Source organism: Protopterus annectens, chromosome 2.part2 (assembly GCF_019279795.1).
Source record: "Protopterus annectens isolate FY-2018-M chromosome 2.part2, PAN1.0, whole genome shotgun sequence".
NCBI classification, from domain to species: Eukaryota; Metazoa; Chordata; order Ceratodontiformes; family Protopteridae; genus Protopterus; species Protopterus annectens.
Genome location: NC_056730.1, coordinates 404,459,521 through 404,476,320, shown reverse-complemented (window position 1 = coordinate 404,476,320; position 16,800 = coordinate 404,459,521). Strand labels below are relative to the sequence as shown.

Here is a 16,800-nt window from a genome sequence, read left to right as displayed (position 1 = left end):
TGCCTACATGGGACCTCAACTTTGTCCTGGAAAAGTTAACACTTCCCCCTTTCGAACCAGCAGCAACAGCAGAGTTACAGTTCTTATCTTGGAAAACTGCTTTCCTGCTTGCAATCACTTCAGCAAGAAGGGTTTCTGAATTACAGGCATTAATGGCAGTACAGCCCTTCCTTATCTTCCATCAGGATAGAGTATCCTTGAGAACCAACCCTACTTTTATACCAAAGGTGGTCTCCAGGGTATCTTTGAACCAAGCAATACACCTACCAACATTCTTCCCCAACCCACAGAACAGAGGGGAAAGACTACTACATACCTTGGATGTGCACAGGCAATTGCGCTACTATCTGGACAGAACCAAGAACAATAGAAAAACTGACCAGCTTCTGGTAGCATATGCAACAGGAATGGAAGGAAAAGCAATTTCAAAACAGACCATCTCAAAATGGATAGGAAATTGCATTAGATTTTGTTACTCTTTTCATGGAAAGACAACTCCAGAAAACATCAGGCCTCACTCCACAAGAGCTACAGCCACTACTACAGCTTTCTTACGAGGAGTGGCTACCAAAGACATTCTAGAGGCTGCTACTTGGAGCTCCGTGCATACATTTGCCAAGCATTATAATCTACCTTTATACTCCAGATCCCGAGCAGGTTTTGCAACTGCTGTTTTGCAAGGGATCTTAACTACACCATAATCATTTTAGTGCCTCCTCCCCCAGTTTGGCTATGGTATTCTACCCATATGTTAGGACTGCAGATGCATCCTTGAAGGACATAGTACAGTTTTGTACCTACCATAAATGTAGATGTCCGAGAGGTATGCATCTGCAGTCAGGATTACCCACCCTCCTTTCCCTCTGTGGTACTCCTAGGGTATTTGCCCATCTTGTAGCTAGCTGGGGGAATCTATTATGGTGTATTTGTTTGTATATATGTATATACATGATGTTATGTGATCCTATCTCGCCTACATTCTGACTGATGGGTTCGGAGCCGATCCCTCGGCTCCGACTCGGCACGCTTATGCCAAAGAGCGAAGTCTCTTATTGGCTGAGCTTACTATATCCCAGGATGCACCACTACCAGTCCCCCAGATCTCGTTTGCCGCTTCCCTGCGAAGACGTGGTCTCGAGCTGGCTGAGCTGAGTAGTTATTTTAACTAACTTTTTCTGTCAGTTTTTTGCTGTTTTTGTCTCAAAAGCTGTTTTAACGGCTAACGCTCTCATTGTGTGTGTTTGGATTGTTGAAAGACTTGTTGTGTGATTGGGTTGAGTTGGTTTCGGCCCCCCCTTCATCTAGGGCCTTCCCGGTCAGTCAACCCTTCTAAAACCTTACAGGGTTTTCAAAGTTCCCTGTCATTTGCGCTCTTAAGCGATAACTGTAAGCCTATATTTAGGTTTGTCTATCAGTAAGTCAGTAATTGTATTTTTTCCTGTCAAAGTTACTGAAATTGTCTATCATAATGTCTCAGACTCCTAGGCCTTCGGGCTTTAAAAAATGTACAAAATGTAGTTTCAAAATGTCTATCACAGACGATCACTCGCTCTGTGTGTATTGTTTGGGTGCAAAACACTTACAGGAGTCATGCAGTGTATGTCACGCTTTTTCCTCAAGGGTCCTCCAGGAGAGGAAAAATAAATTGATTCTTAAGGGGTTAATTAAACCTTCCTTTGAAGAAGCCTTGGCATCCTCTCCTTCTCCGGCAAAAAAGAAAAGGGCTTCGGTTCCGACCAGTCCGTCGGATCCGACTGCCAAAAGACATAGGCAGGCCTCTCCGGCTCCAAGGACTTCGGAGCCGAGGTCGGAACGGTCTGCCTCGATGCCACCAGTATCGACTCCTCTGGCTTCGGAGCCGATGGCTGGGGCATCGAGAGGCGAGTCACCTTCGTCGGCTCCACTGGTCTCGGAGCCGACAAGGGTCGCCCGCTCAGACACTTCCTCCTCGGCGCCGAAGTCCACCTCGGCACCGATGGAATCTGGTGTGTGTATTCCTTCGGCGCCGATAGTCATCGAGTCACCTCGGAGCCGGTCCCCTAGTCCCTTGGGGCCGTTGGAGAGGCCGTCTCGAACCCGTTCTGTTTCCTCTCGGTCTTCGAGGATGTCAGATTCTGATATAGACAGGGTGCTCCAAAGACTGTTCCAGTCCCCAGTCTTCCAAAATTTGTTTCGGTTCCGACCCAGTTGGCTTGAGCCGATGACCTTGGCCCACCCCATTGCCATTCCTCCTCCGACTGCTTCGCTCCGGAGCAGGTGCTGTTGGAGCCGGTGGAGATCTTAGGGTCGGCTCGACCCTTACTCCAACCCGGCCTTGGTCCGAGTTTGGTACGCTGGACTTCTTCAGCTGGACCCGGGGATGTTTCAGGACCTATGCTTTCGGTGCCGAGCCTCCCCTCGGTGCTTGCTGCGGGACTTCCGTCGGCCATCACGGCTCGGGACCGGACACTCCCAGGATTCTGGGGGTCCGGCTTTCAGAGCCATGAGGAGTGCCTTGGCCAAGTCCTCTTCGGTCATCTCTCCGGCTTTACCGGCACCTTCCCTGGGCATGGAGACTGGGTCTTTGGCAGTTCCCCTGTCAGTAGTCAGCGGAGCCCCGGGGCCTGAGGTTACCCCCATTGGGGGTTCCCCTCCTCTTAAGGGTTCTTCGGAGTTGTCTTCGGAGGAACCCCCAAGGAAGGGATCATGCAAGAGGAAGCACGTGGACTCCCCCGAGTCTATTACATCAGACACTGATCTTGATGATGCAGAGGGGTCCCCGAAGTCGTCCTCGGATGATGTCTCATTTGCAGACATCTTAGAGATCCAAACCCCCCTCTGCTGATGAGTCAGTGCTCCTCAAGGCCTTTGGGGCTCAGCCCTCCGCCTCCTGGGTGTCTCCGCCCCTCGACGAGCTTCTGGATTTAGTTTGTCGAAGGGCGTGGGAACACCCAGATACCGTGGAACCAGTCCCTTCTCGTCCAAATAAATTTTTGTCTGCTCCCCCCGAGAAGGAGTTCCTCACCAAAGGCGTACAACAGGACGTGGCAGAGGCTTCAACGTCCATCCATCCTCCTAATAAGGAGTCTAGGAGTATGGACAGGTACGGGAAGCGCACCCTGACTTCAGCGGCCTTTACTTTAAGGTCTCTGAATTATTTGGCACATTTTACCAGGCTTCAGAGGGATCTGGTCAAGGAGTTGTCAGATTCCCTCTCGGGTAACCTACCTGAGCAGCTAGCCCAGTCGGTTAGCTCTCAGTTGGCTATCCTTATGTCAATTTCTAACTCGTCCATGAGGCTCATTTCCTATGCGGCCGAAGGGCGGTAGAGCGGCAGGCACAGGCGTGGCTCTACGGAGACAAGCCTGGCTCCGCTTGTGTCAGTTCTGGAGGCCTTCAAGTCTTCCTTCACGACGCCCTTTGATGGGTCCTCCTTGTTTGGACCCAAGGTTAGACACCCTTACCGCTGTGAGCAAGAGGGAAAAACTTTATCTGCCGTAGGTGCCCGTTATTCCACTCCTTCGGCCTTACCCCAAGGCTAAAGGAGGGGGAAAATGTGGTTCCAAATCTGTAAGTTTTTCTCCCAACAGCAGGAAGATTCCCCTTCCAGAGGCAGAGGACGGGAAATTTTTCAGGGAGACGTCCCAGAGGCGGCAGAGGGCCCCGCAATTCTGGAGACCATGAGTCCTTTCGTGGCTCTTCAGCCTCCCACACGTCATGAGGAATTGCCCGCTGTGCTGCTCGAGCCAGTCGGGTGTCGCTTTGCCAAGCACCTAAAAGCCTGGGAGTCAATCACTCAGGACAGATGGGTGCTTCGGATCATTGCCGGAGGTTACACCATCCCATTCACATACTCGCCCCACCGTCCAAAAGAATCCCGGACCCACCACCCAGTCAAAGGGAAATGGCAGCCGCAGAAGCTTTAAAGCTGCTAGAAAAGGAGTCATCCAACCGTCCCCACAGACCAGATCGGATCAGGAAATTACTCCAGGTTCTTTTAGTGCCAAAAGACAGGGGACCTGAGACCAATATTGGATCTCAGCAGACTGAACCAATCCGTCACGAAATCCAAATTCGAATGGTCACGTTACAATCCATTCTCCCATTGTTGGAGAAGGATGTTTGGATGTGCTCCATAGACCTCAAGGACGCCTATTATCACATACCGATACATCAGGCGTCCAGGAGGTATCTGCGCTTCAGCCTGGGAGTCAGTCATTACCAATTTTGCGCTCTGCCCTTTGGTCTCACCACAGCCCCAGGGTGTTCACCAAGTGTTTGGCAGTAGTGACGGCTCACCTGAGAAGTCTTGGATTCCAAGTGTTTCCCTATCTGGACGACTGGCTCCTGACTGCCGCCACCAGGCATCTACTAATGGACAACCTCAAAGCCACCATCTCCCTGGGTATTACCCTGGGGATTACATTCAATTGGTCAAAGTCTGTCTTGCTGCCCTCTCAGCGCATAAAGTTCATAGGAGCAGAGATAGACTCAAGATTGATGCGCGTCTTTCTTCCTGCCGAAAGGATCCAAACTTTACAGGGCCAAGTTCAAGCTCTGATCTCGAGATCCAAAGCCCCAGCCAGAATGGTTCTACAAGTTTTAGGCTCAATGTCTGCCACGGTTCTTTTAGTTCCTTTGGCAAGATTGCACATGAGGATTCTTCAGTGGCTATTGTCAACTCAATGGTCCTTTCAGGATCTTCCCCTCAATCAATCACATCATGATTACGGAAATATGCAAAATGGACCTTCGCTGGTGGCTTCAGACATCCAATTTGAATCAAGGAAATCCCTTTGTTCTTCCCTCTCCAGTGGTTACCCTGACGACAGATGCCTCCCAGATAGGGTGGGGGGGGCATTGTCTGGGCAGGCTAGTTCAGGGCTCCTGGCTTCCAGACGAAGCTCTTCTCCACATCAACGTGTTGGAGATGAGGGCTGTACTTCTATCCCTACAGGCCTTACACAAGTTTCTTCCTCAGGGCATCATCGCCATACACACAGACAACATGTCGGTGGTCTGGTATCTGAACAAACAAGGAGGGACCAGATCGTGCCCCTTTGCAGAGAGGCCATGAGAGTGTGGGAATGGGCTGTAGCTACCAACCGCTTCTTGGTAGCGACCCACATCCCGGAAGGTCAAATATTTTGGCAGACAAATTGAGCAGGACAATTCTCTCTCCTCACGAGTGGTCTCTAAACCACACAGTAGCAGCTCAGGTTTTCAGGAGATGGGGAGGCCGTGCTGCACCTATTTGCAACTCCACTAAACACCAAGTGCCAAAGGTTCTTCTCCTTGATCCCACATCAGGAGTACCAGCTATGGATGCTCTAGCACAACCTTGGCCAACAGGGCTACTTTATGCCTTTCCTCCAATTCCACTTCTCCCAAAGTTATTCAAAAACTTCTCAATTGGGGTCCTCAATGATACTGATTGCCCCATACTGGCCTCGTCAGGTATGGTTTCCTTACCTGAAGAAGCATGCGGTGGACGATCCGTGGACTTTAGACCTAATTCCGGACTTGCTAATCCATCAGTCGGGACATCGGCATCAGTCCCTTCAATCTTTGAAATTGACAGCTTGGCTCCTCCACTTCCGACTTTAGTCAGAAGGCACACACTAGACCCGGAAGTTGTTCACATTTTATCTTGACCCACAAACCCACCACTAACAAATTGTACCTCAGTAAGTGGAAGAGGTTTGCTATCTGGGCTCAACTCAAGGGCTTAGACCCTATCACTGCTCCTGTCCCAGAGGTTTTGAAATTCTTAACATCCCTGTTTAATCAAGGATCTTCTGTCTCAACTATTAAAGTCCAACTAGCGGCTATCTTTAAATTCCATGAATCCATGGATCCTCCTTTGATGAGCAGCAGACTATGCAAAACTTTCATTAAAGGTGCGAGCCTATTAAGACCCCCAATTTTTCATCCTGCACCTCCGTGGGATCTTGATTTGGTGCTTGGCGCATTAACATCTTCCCCTTTCGAACCGGCTGCTACATGTGAGTTAAAATATCTGTCTTGGAAAACTGCCTTCTTAGTTGCAATTACTTCTGCAAGAAGAGTTTCAGAGCTTCAAGCCCTGTCTATTAAGCCACCGTACTTGATTTTCCACAAGGATAGAGTATCACTTAGGCCTAATCCATCCTTTGTCCCAAAGGTCTGTTCTAGTTTCTGTCTCCAACAATCTCTAGAGCTACCAGTTTTCTTCCCAAAATTCTCCAATGAAGCAGAATACACTCTCCATAAATTGGATGTTCACAGGCAATTACACTTCTATTTAGACAGGACTCAGCAACTTCGTAAGTCAGACCAGTTGTTTGTGTCCTTCTCAGATAATAAATTGGGCCAAACCATCACAAAAGCTACTATCTCCAAATGGATCAGAGATTGCATAACTCAGGCTTATTCTTCTTGAATAAGCAACTTACAACATCTATCAAAGCTCATTCTACCAGAGCTATGGCTACTTCTATAGCTTTTCATTCCAAGCTCGCTATATCGGAAATTTGTGCTGCGGCTACTTGGTCCAATCCGCACACTTTCATTTCCCACTACAAATTGGATGTGGCATCTAAAGGAGCAGCTTCATTTGGTTCCACGGTACTCAGGAGTGTTTTCCAGTGAGCCACCCAGGATTCAGGTGCTAGGACGCTGTCCCATCAGTCAGAATGTAGGCGAGATAGGATCACATAACATCTTTTAGTTATGTACTCACCATAACTTCAGATGTTTGGGATCCATCTCGCCACATTCTAATACCCACCCTCCTTCCCCTGCCTTGGAGATCAGAAGAGATTGAACGGTTTTGAGTTCTACTGTTTTATCTTGTTTCATCTGACGATGTTATATAAGCAGGGCGTGCATGTGTGCATGTATGCGGACAAACTAGATCTGGGGGACTGGTAGTGGTGCATCCTGGGATATAGTAAGCTCAGCCAATAAGAGACTTCGCTCTTTGGCATAAGCGTGCCGAGTCGGAGCCGAGGGATCGGCTCCGAACCCATCAGTCAGAATGTAGGCGAGATGGATCCCAAACATCTGAAGTTATGGTGAGTACATAACTAAAAGTTATTTTTGTTTGCTCTCTACTGTTTGGAATCATTTGCATTTATCCAAATTTAGCCTTCCTAGAGGGCACCTGGCATCTGGGGCAAGAAACAGAGGAAAATGGCGTCGGCTGATGCCTTTATACCCAATTCACAGCAGCTATGACGTCGGGTGAAGTGCGACATCAGCCGAGGCCAGACCCAGACTTTGGAATCCGGCCGACCGAAGGGCTGCCTGAGGCAGGACAACCCATATGTTAGGACTGCAGATGCATACCTCTCGGACATCTGCATTTATGGTAGGTACAAAACTGTACTTTCGCAAGTGCCGGTCGGCCGACTCCTGAGATTTTCAAAGTCGAATTTCAGATCTGAAGTCTTCAATAAAGCTAAGTACCCCGTTGGGGAAACTTTTTTCTTGCCTCAGACCGATGTCAGAAAAATGTAATAATTGTATTTCTTGTGGGAAGCAAATACCTCATAAGTACTTCCACTCTTACTGTATTCCATGCCTAGGCCCTGATCACGACGTCACTAGTTGTCGGTTTTGTGCCAGATTTGACAAACGCACTATAAAATGACGTTTTGATCTTGCTTTGCACTACTTTGGCCGAAGGCTCAATTATACAATGCTGTCGGAAAAAACGATGACCACAATTCATAAAAAACGCAAGGACAAGGATAAAGACAGGCATCCGAGGTCCAAAACCGACAACGAAGCCTCTTCTAGGCCAGTCACCAGTTCTCAGTGAGGCGCTTTCGCAGCCCGACACCCGCTACCTCAGAGCCACAGGCCGCCTCGGACTCCCATGTGGAGATGACTAGGCCTCTGGAAACTCAAGGTATTGGGCCTACGGAAACTAATCCTTCAGATGGGTCCGGAGCCGCTGAGCAGGCATCGGCTTCTGGGGGTGTTTTCAGACCTTCACAACTTACCATTAAAGCAACAGCCAAGACAAAAACACCATTAAAGACAAAGAAGAAAGTACAGCATTCTCCTGGACAGTCCTCCATGCCTAAGAAGCAGATGCTCAAAATGGCCGAAGACCTCATTACTCTAATCAGGGGTCCCCATCCCCCTCCTGAGAAAAGGCCTAGGCAGGATACAGACTATGATTCCTCTGATCAGGTTTCCATTTCCTCTGATTCCTCTTCAGACCATGGATACTCTCTACCCTCTATGAGGACTCTGATGCTGAAGAATCTATCCCTTAAGCCTCTCCTCTTGAGGATTACTCTTTTGGGGAAACTTTACATACCATGAGGGAGCATTTCCATTGGGAAAGTCAGGATTATCCAGAATTCAAGAAAAGGCTCGGGGACTTCCTTTTATTGCCTCAGCACAGGCCCCTTGCTATCCCGCCTGTGTTAGATATTGTGGATGATGTGTTCTTTGAATCCAGCTTATCTCCTGATTCTTTGCCCCCTGCACCAGCCAAATCAGATAGGTACTAGAGAGTCCCTAACTCTCAAGTTTCTTTATAAAAACCCTTCTGCTGACCCAGAAACCATTTCCCAGGGTCCCAAGGGGGTTAAGGCTTCCATTGCAAAAAATCCAGTCCCCTCTGGCAGATATTCTAGAGCACTGGATAAATGGGGGAAGAAAGTTTACACTTATGCAACTTTAGCAGTAAGGGCTTTAAAGTGCCAGTTTCACATGCTTAAGTACCGACAATATTTAATGGCTCAGTTAAAACAGAAAATGCTTACAAGCTCAGAAGCTCCTGACTATAAAGAAATGCAGGATTTATTGCATGTAGTTGAACAGGTGGGAAAACATACTCTGCAGTGTGGTTTTGATTCTTTAGAGGCCTCTTGTAGAGCCGCAGTTACAGGTTCTGTGATTCGAAGACATGCTTGGTTAAAAGAACAGAGTTTACCTGATCATGTTAAGGCACAATTACTGGATGCTCCTTTACAGCATGATGCATTGTTTGGTGTTAAGGCAGAAGAGGTGTTAAAGAAATGGAGGATAAAGCTAAATCTATGCAAACAGTCAAAGATTTCTTACAGGTTACAGCCACCTCGATTTAGCAGAAATTGACCTACAAAGAATTGGTCCTTTCCAGTGTCAGACAGGTCACAGAGAGGCAGATACAGATGCCCAAGAGGCAGATCTCAACCCCAAGGCTCTAAGACGACAACAGTGGGGTAACTCAACCTAAAAAGGAGGTGAGGACAAATCTCAACCATACAGGAAACAGTCCCAATGACTTCCCCCTTCGTATGCCAAGCAATTCCCTTTTGGCAGCACCCTTAGGGGGAAAACTAGCACTTTTTTATCAAAATTGGAAAACAATCACCCAAGACAAATGGGTTCTGAATATTGTGTCTCAAGGTTACAGATTCCACTTTCACACTTTACCAAGGCTAAAAGGAATGCCAAACCTGCCACAAAATCAATGGGCAGAGGCTCAAAAACAAATAGCCCTCATGGACATGAGAGCTATTCAAAAAGTACCACAGCAGGAACAAGGACAAGGATTTTACTCAAGACTCTTCCTGGTCCCCAGAAAGGACAAAGCCTGGAGACCCATACTAGACCTGTCAACTCTTGTTCCGAAATTCAAAATGTTGACACTACAGCAGCTTCTTCCCATGCTGGGCAAGAAGGCTTGGCTTGTTACTCTGGACCTCAGAGGTTTACCTGCAAGTCCCTATCAGACAAAATTGCAGAAGATACCCCAGATTCGAAGCTGGTACAATGCACTACCAATTCTCTGCACTGCCCTTTGGCTTATCTACTGCGCCCAGGGTCTTTACAAAGTGCCTGGCACCAGTAATTCCATTTTGCAGACAAAAAGGAATCCAAATATATCCATACCTGGACGACTGCCTCATTCAAGCAGAGACAAAGGACATTCTTCTAAAGCATCTGGCGTTTGTAAAAAGGTTGCTAATTTCTCTAGGGTACACAGTAAACGAAAAGAAGTCAAAACTAGTGCCCTCACAACAGATAATATTCCTGGGTGCCAGCTTAAATACAACGGCCCAGATGGTTTATCTCACTCCACACAAATAAGGACAACTGACTCAATATTTTCAACCACTGGCAAAAACGTCCCATCTCCCTGCAAGAAAAATTCTGCAGGCCTTGGGATTCATGGCATCCTGCATACTACTAATACCATATGCCAGACTGCATATGAGGAAATTACAATGGTACCTAAAAAGTGTTTGGACTTGGCACCCTCAAAGCTTAGAAGCAGTAATGCCAATAATTCCCTGCCTACAACAGGAGTTTTGATGGTGGGCACAGGCATGTCACCTCAACAAGGGTCAGCCTTTCACTCTACCCACAGCCAGGCAGACACTAACAGATGCTTCGGACTACGCCTGGGGAGCACACATGACAGGAAAATGTATTCAGGGCAAGTGGACCACAGACCAAATGCATCTTCACATCAATCAAAAAGAGATGGCTGTTCAAAATGCCCTAACAGCTTTCAAGGACCTTCTGCATCCAGGACATGTATTATTAAAGACAGACAACACCACAGTAATGTGGTACATAAGCAAGGGGGCACTCATTCTTACCCCCTATGCAGGCAAGCCATGACCTTGTGGAACACTGCTCTAATTTATCAAGTTCATCTGCAAGCACAATTCCTGCCAGGAAAGAAAAATACTCTGGCAGACGATCTAAGCAGAAATATCGTGGACCCTCACTAATGGAAACTGAATCCACAAATCTTCAGCGTGGCAACGCAAAAATGGGGGATGCCCAGACACAGATCTTTTTGCCTCCTCACTGAATTGCCAACCACAAAAATTCTGCACAAGGACTTATCACACACAAGCATGGAAAGTGGATGCTCTCTCGTTTAGCTGGAAAAGCCTAAAAGTTTAAGCCTTCCCACCACTGCCTCTCCTTTCAAAGGTACTCCTAAAAGCCAGACAAGAAAAAACACAGATGATCCTGATTGCTCCAGACTGGCCACACCAGCACTGGTACCCAATCTTAAAGAACTTAGCTCAAGGCCCACCATGGATTTTGCCTCAATTTTCACACCTTCTGACTCGACAAAACAATCGGATCCTGCACTGTCAGCTCAAAACCCTAAACCTATCTGCATGGCAGATTCATTAGTCAAACAGGCAACACCTCTCTCTAAAGCTGTTATGGATGTCATTTTGGAGGCCTAGCACCAGGAAATCTTACTAAGAAAAATGGAAGAGATTCTGCGCCTGGAACCAGGCTCAAAACATTGACCCTCTTGTCCCAAACATTCCTCAGATTTTACAATACTTAATTGAGATGCTGGACAAAGGCCTATCCTTCTCATCAATTAAGATCCACGCCTCTGCCATTTCAGCACATTACAACACGGATCCTCCTTTATTCTCTCATCCCTTGCTAAAGCAGTACCTCAGAGGGGCTAAAAACATAAGACCACCCCGGAGAGCACCAACACCAACTTGGGACCTCAATTTTGTTTTGGAAAAACTGACCCTGCCACCTTTTGAGCCAGCCAATACAGCCGATCTAAAATTTTTATAATGGAAAACAGCTCTGCTCTTGGCAGTAACTTCAGCACGAAGAGTCTCAGAGCTACAGGCATTAATGGCAGTGGAACCTTTTATAATTTTTCTTCAGGACAGGGTTTCTGTAAGGACCAACCCTACATTTATGCCAAAGGTGGTATCTAGTGTGGCTCTTAACCAAACCATCCATTTGCCAACTTTTTATCCAAACCCCCAGAATAAAGGGGAGAAACTTCTGCACTCTTTGGACATACACAGGCAGCTATGCTTCTACTTGGACAAAACAAAAGCTTTCAGGAAAACTGAGCAGTTGTTTGTAGCATATGCTGCAGGATCACAGGGCAAGGCTATTTCAAAGCAGACTATCTCCAAATGGATAGGACACTGTATTCGTTATTGCTACACACAGCATGGGAAATCTGTCCCTAATAACATTAGGCCACATTCTACCAGAGTAACATGCACTTCAACCGCCTTTCTCAGAGGAGTACCAACCAAGGAAATTTTGGAGGCTGCAACTTGGAGTTCAGTGCACACCTTTACCAAGCATTACCACTTGCCTCTTTACTCTAAATCCAGAGCAGGATTTGCCACTTCAGTTCTGCAGGGCCTCATAGCCAATCCTAACTCTTTATAGACCAGCCACCCATCCTCAGCTTTGGGATTCTACCCAAGTGTAATGACTGTAGCAGTGTAACATGATGAACATAGTACAGTTTTGTACCTACCATAAATGTAGATGTTAGAGTGTTCACACTGCTGCAGTCCAGGTTACCCTCCCTCCAATCCCCTCTGTCCTAGCTGGACTTGTACCTTTCTATCCTATACAACCTTTGTGGTGTATTTGCTTGTAACTGAAGGTATTGATTTTTATTAGCAATATGTGTTGCCTACCTACTTGGGGGCACCTGACATCTGGGGCAAGAAAAACTGAAGAAAATGGCGTCGGATGCATCTTGTATACCCCTGACGCACTGACGTCTAGGAAGAAGCGACAGCAACCGACGCCGGACCAAGACTTTGGAACTCTGGCCGACTGCGGGACCGCCTGATGGCAGGATAACACAAGTGTAATGACTGCAGCAGTGTGAACACTTGAACATCTACATTTATGGTAGGTACAAAACTGTACTTTGTGGAAGATAAAAAAGGTGTAACAGTTGGATATTTAGGTCAGTTCAGATTGTGTGTAAAATAATCCTAACTTAAAAATGCAAAGTAAAACTGAATTGAAGGAGTTTGGGGTTGGATAAGTTGTGTGATTTGGTTTATAAAGTGGAAGAGGAATGCATGTGGAAATGTATAAGTTGGGAGGAAGGGATAGAAACATTTGGCCCAAAGGGAGGACGGTGGCTACAATGTATATGACTGAAGGTGGTTAAGGGTTGGTATAATGCAGTCAGTTCAGGACAAAGTGATAGATATCAGTACTGTCGGTGGAAGGGAGTTGCAACTACAATGTTAGTGTGCATGAATCTATGCTGGTGGATGGAAAAGTTAAGGCTGTGCGGAATTGTGGAAGGTAGGGATGGAATGAAATGTTGAGAAGGGATGATAAATTAAAAGTTGTACCTATTTATATGAGAACAGTGTATGAAATGGCAGCATAGGTTGCTCAGATTTCCCAGTCAGTTACAGAGATGTTGGAATTTGAGGAAGGGAAATGCTGGAGATGTGGTGAGGAGGAGGCTGGAAATGTGAATATATTTTTGGGAGTGCCAGGCAGTAAAATATTTGTATAGAAGAATTGGAAAGGATATATGAGAAGAGAGTCCCAAAGTGCTGGAAGTTACAAAACACAAGTAAATGGGCACATAGTTGTGCCTTAGAGGTTTTTTTTTATCATAGGCCTTGAGAAACACATTCTTCACTTAGTGCTTTAAACAACTTACTCAAGGACATGCAAGTGTTTCAGCTATACAACTTCTGAGTAACCCAACTTTATTTTTTTTGCAAGCCTTAATTATGGCATGTAAAACATAACCACACTAGCTGCATCTGTGACAGGTTTTGCCATTTAAATGGGCTTGTCAGGATAGCATGAGTGGACAGTTTGCATACCCTTGGGGGGGTGGGTAGTAGAGGAAGATGAGTGTAAAAAACTGGAGGAAGTGCAGATGTCCTTCAAGAATGCAACTGCAGTCATAACATATGGGTTGTCCTGCCTCAGGCAGCCCTCGGTCGGCCGGATTCCAAAGTCTGGGTCCGACGTCGGCTGATGTCGCATTTCTCTCCGACGTCAGAGCGGCTGGAGTACATAAGCATCAGCCGACGCCATTTTCTTCAGTCTTTCTTGCCGCGCGGTGCCCGAAGCAGAAGCAGTTCGCAAGTGCCGGTCGGTCAGCTCCTGTATTCTTCGAATCCGAAGTCATCAAAAAAGCTAAGTACCCCGTTGAGGACCTTTTCTTGCCTCAGCCGATGTCAGAAATTACTGAAAAAGTTAACAATTGTCTTTCTTGTGGTAAACAAATACCTCATAAGGATTTCCACTCTTACGGTCTTCCTTGCATTGGCCCAGACCACGACGTCTCGGCCTGTGTCGCCTATGCTCGCTTCAATAAGCGCACTCAGGCGCCGGGCGGAGTTCGCTGAAGATTTTTTTGGCGAAAAATTTGCTTATACAATGCCGTCGGATCTTCCGACATCGCAAACTCCCAAGAAACGAAAAGACCGGGACCGACATCCTCGGCCCGTGTCTACCACCGACTCCACGCCAAAACCTACCGCGAGTGCTCCGGTTCCCCCTGAGACTGTTATTCCACCGCTCCGAACCGAAGACACCGCATTACCGACGACTCCGATACCGGATACCACTCCGCCAGTTATAGATTTTCGTCCGGATACTGAAACCGAGGAAATGCCCGAGACCATTGCTGTAGATAAGGTCACTCCTGCACGTGGAGCTGCCAGGCCTCCTATGGCCATGTCTATTAAGGCCTACACTCGGGCTAAGGCAGCCAGCAAGACCAAGCACCTTACTGCTAAAGCCTTACCTCAGCCTACTCCAGAGACACAAATCATGACTATGGCCGCAGACTTAATTTCCGTGATTAGAGGTTCACAGGCCCATCCTGAGAGAGGATCCCAGCCTCCTTCTGATAAGAGGCCCCGGGTTGAGGATGGGTAAGGAGTCTTGCAGCCAAACTCTGAAAGGGTCAGTTGGAGAGAAATTATGTGAAAGGCAGTGATTTCAGTGGGTATAGGTGTGTCCTGTATCCAGGGTGGGGGGGGGGTTTGGAGTTAAGGAAGGGGAGAAAGTACTGAACAGCTACTCTGGATGTCAAGTTTTTAGTAAGTAGAACACATGAGTGTCCCAAAGGAGGTGGGGTGGGGGAAGGCGAGTGTAAATTAATATTTATGGTGTTGACATGTTTGTCCCTTTTTAATTTCTTCATAGATTCATAGATTAGTACTAAGCTAACTGCCCTTGCGAGCCATTTTAAGCCTAGCCAATTATCCCTTGTGAGACTCAAACCCTACACCTTGTGTGTGTCAGGCAAACACCTTAACCACTAGGCCACCCTCCCATCCCAAAAGGTTGCTCCTCTCCAAGGAGGCAAACACACACTCTCATACAGTTAGCAAGTGCAGGACTCAAACCACCACCTAATCACTTTATATTACTAGAGCAGTACGCATTTACATGGTAGGCTATACACATTACTGGGAATTCTTTTTTCCACAGGTATATTTGTAGGATGGTGACATCATCAGACTTGACAAAGATGAGTATACCACTTTTAAGGTGTTTCAGTAGTCTTCAAAAAGGTTGCTCCTCTCCAAGGAGACACACACACACTCATACAGTTGGCAAGTGCAGGATTCAAACCCCTACCTAACTACTTTATGATACTACAACAGTATGCATTTACACAACACACTATACGCATTTCTCCAGGTCTTTGGAGTTTCTAATACTATGCCAGGAATGGACCCCATTCCTAAGTCAAAGTATTTTTTGAAATTAGTATTGTTTCAGTCTTTGATGTTGTCCAGAAGCTTTCTTTGCAGCCCCCACTGTGTGCCTAGTAATGACACATGCAATTTGTCCAGTTACATATATTGGTAACGTGTCTAAATGCAATTGTAAATTGTTTTTATAAGACTTTTTGCTCCTGCGACTGAAACTGTCTAGGCATCTTTCTTCCACATTGCTCTCGTTTCTGCCTGCAAATCCCAGTATTTTATGACTTTGTAAGCAAGACACTGTATTCAATGGGTGTAACGATTGCAATGAACAATGCTGCTTTTGTCTTCTTTTCATGGACCACTATATCTGGTTTTCTTGTATCTGTCTTTGGAACTGTTGTTAATGGGTGGTCCCATGTGGTGTATTTTTCATCATTTTCTGTGATGCTTTATGCTTCATGTTTCCACTGTTTTTCATCTACTTCAGTATTGCACAATCCCCAGTGCAACAGTTTTGCCACATTGTTATGCCTTTCAGTATACAATCCTCCTACATTAGTATATCGCAGCCAGCAGCAAGATGTTCAACTGTTTACAATTCTGTTTTACAAAACCTGCATTTGTCTGCTTCTCCCACATGCTGAATGGACTTTAAACCAACATGTAAATAGTCCACTGTCTTGGTCTGCCAATGTTTGCAGTATGTTTTTAACAATGTTATGTTAAGTACTCTTACATAAGGTACTTCTGTAGATATCATTGTTGTGTTACAAGGGTTGACAAAAAAATGTTTTGGTGTTTTTGAGCGGTAATTGTTTTGTGTATGTACTTATGTTAAGAATATAAACAGACAATCAGGCAATGTTTTAATGGCTGTATGATTTTATGTACTTGCACAGCAATTATCTTCTGCTTTAGTGGTATGAACATAGACAAAGTCCGTAAACAATTTGAGTTGCCATTTACTAGGTTTTGAAAAATTGTTAGATACAGGTTTAGCTGTTGATTGCATATTGCATGATTTGCTTACATGTAACTTGAGTGCCAGCTGCCAACTGCTCATGTAGGAACTCTGAATATAGAGCCTATGAAGTGCAACCTAGAATATTTTTGCTTAGGATGGGGGCTGAAACCCTCCAGTGTCTCCCCTCTGCAGATGTGGGCTCTCTGCCTCTACACCACATCCTTGATGTTAATAGAGTTCCAAAGTTGCTGCAGTTTGGTGCCCAAATCATTTTGCTTAGTCTTAAACACGTAAACAGCAGCAAACAAGTGGTTTGTGAACAGTTACACAACCACTTGTAGTGTAGTCAGTGTAATACTAGCATTATACTGTTTTTATACTATAAGTGTATATTTGTGCCTATTTTTCACA

General features: G+C 46.2%; 1 protein-coding gene across 1 annotated transcript in view; it reads left to right on the top strand.

Annotated features, from left to right (window-relative positions):
* Window positions 1-16,800, top strand: part of MTREX (Mtr4 exosome RNA helicase) — a 1,888,266-nt gene that overhangs the window by 546,437 nt on the left and 1,325,029 nt on the right. The gene's annotated exons all lie outside the window — the stretch shown is intronic.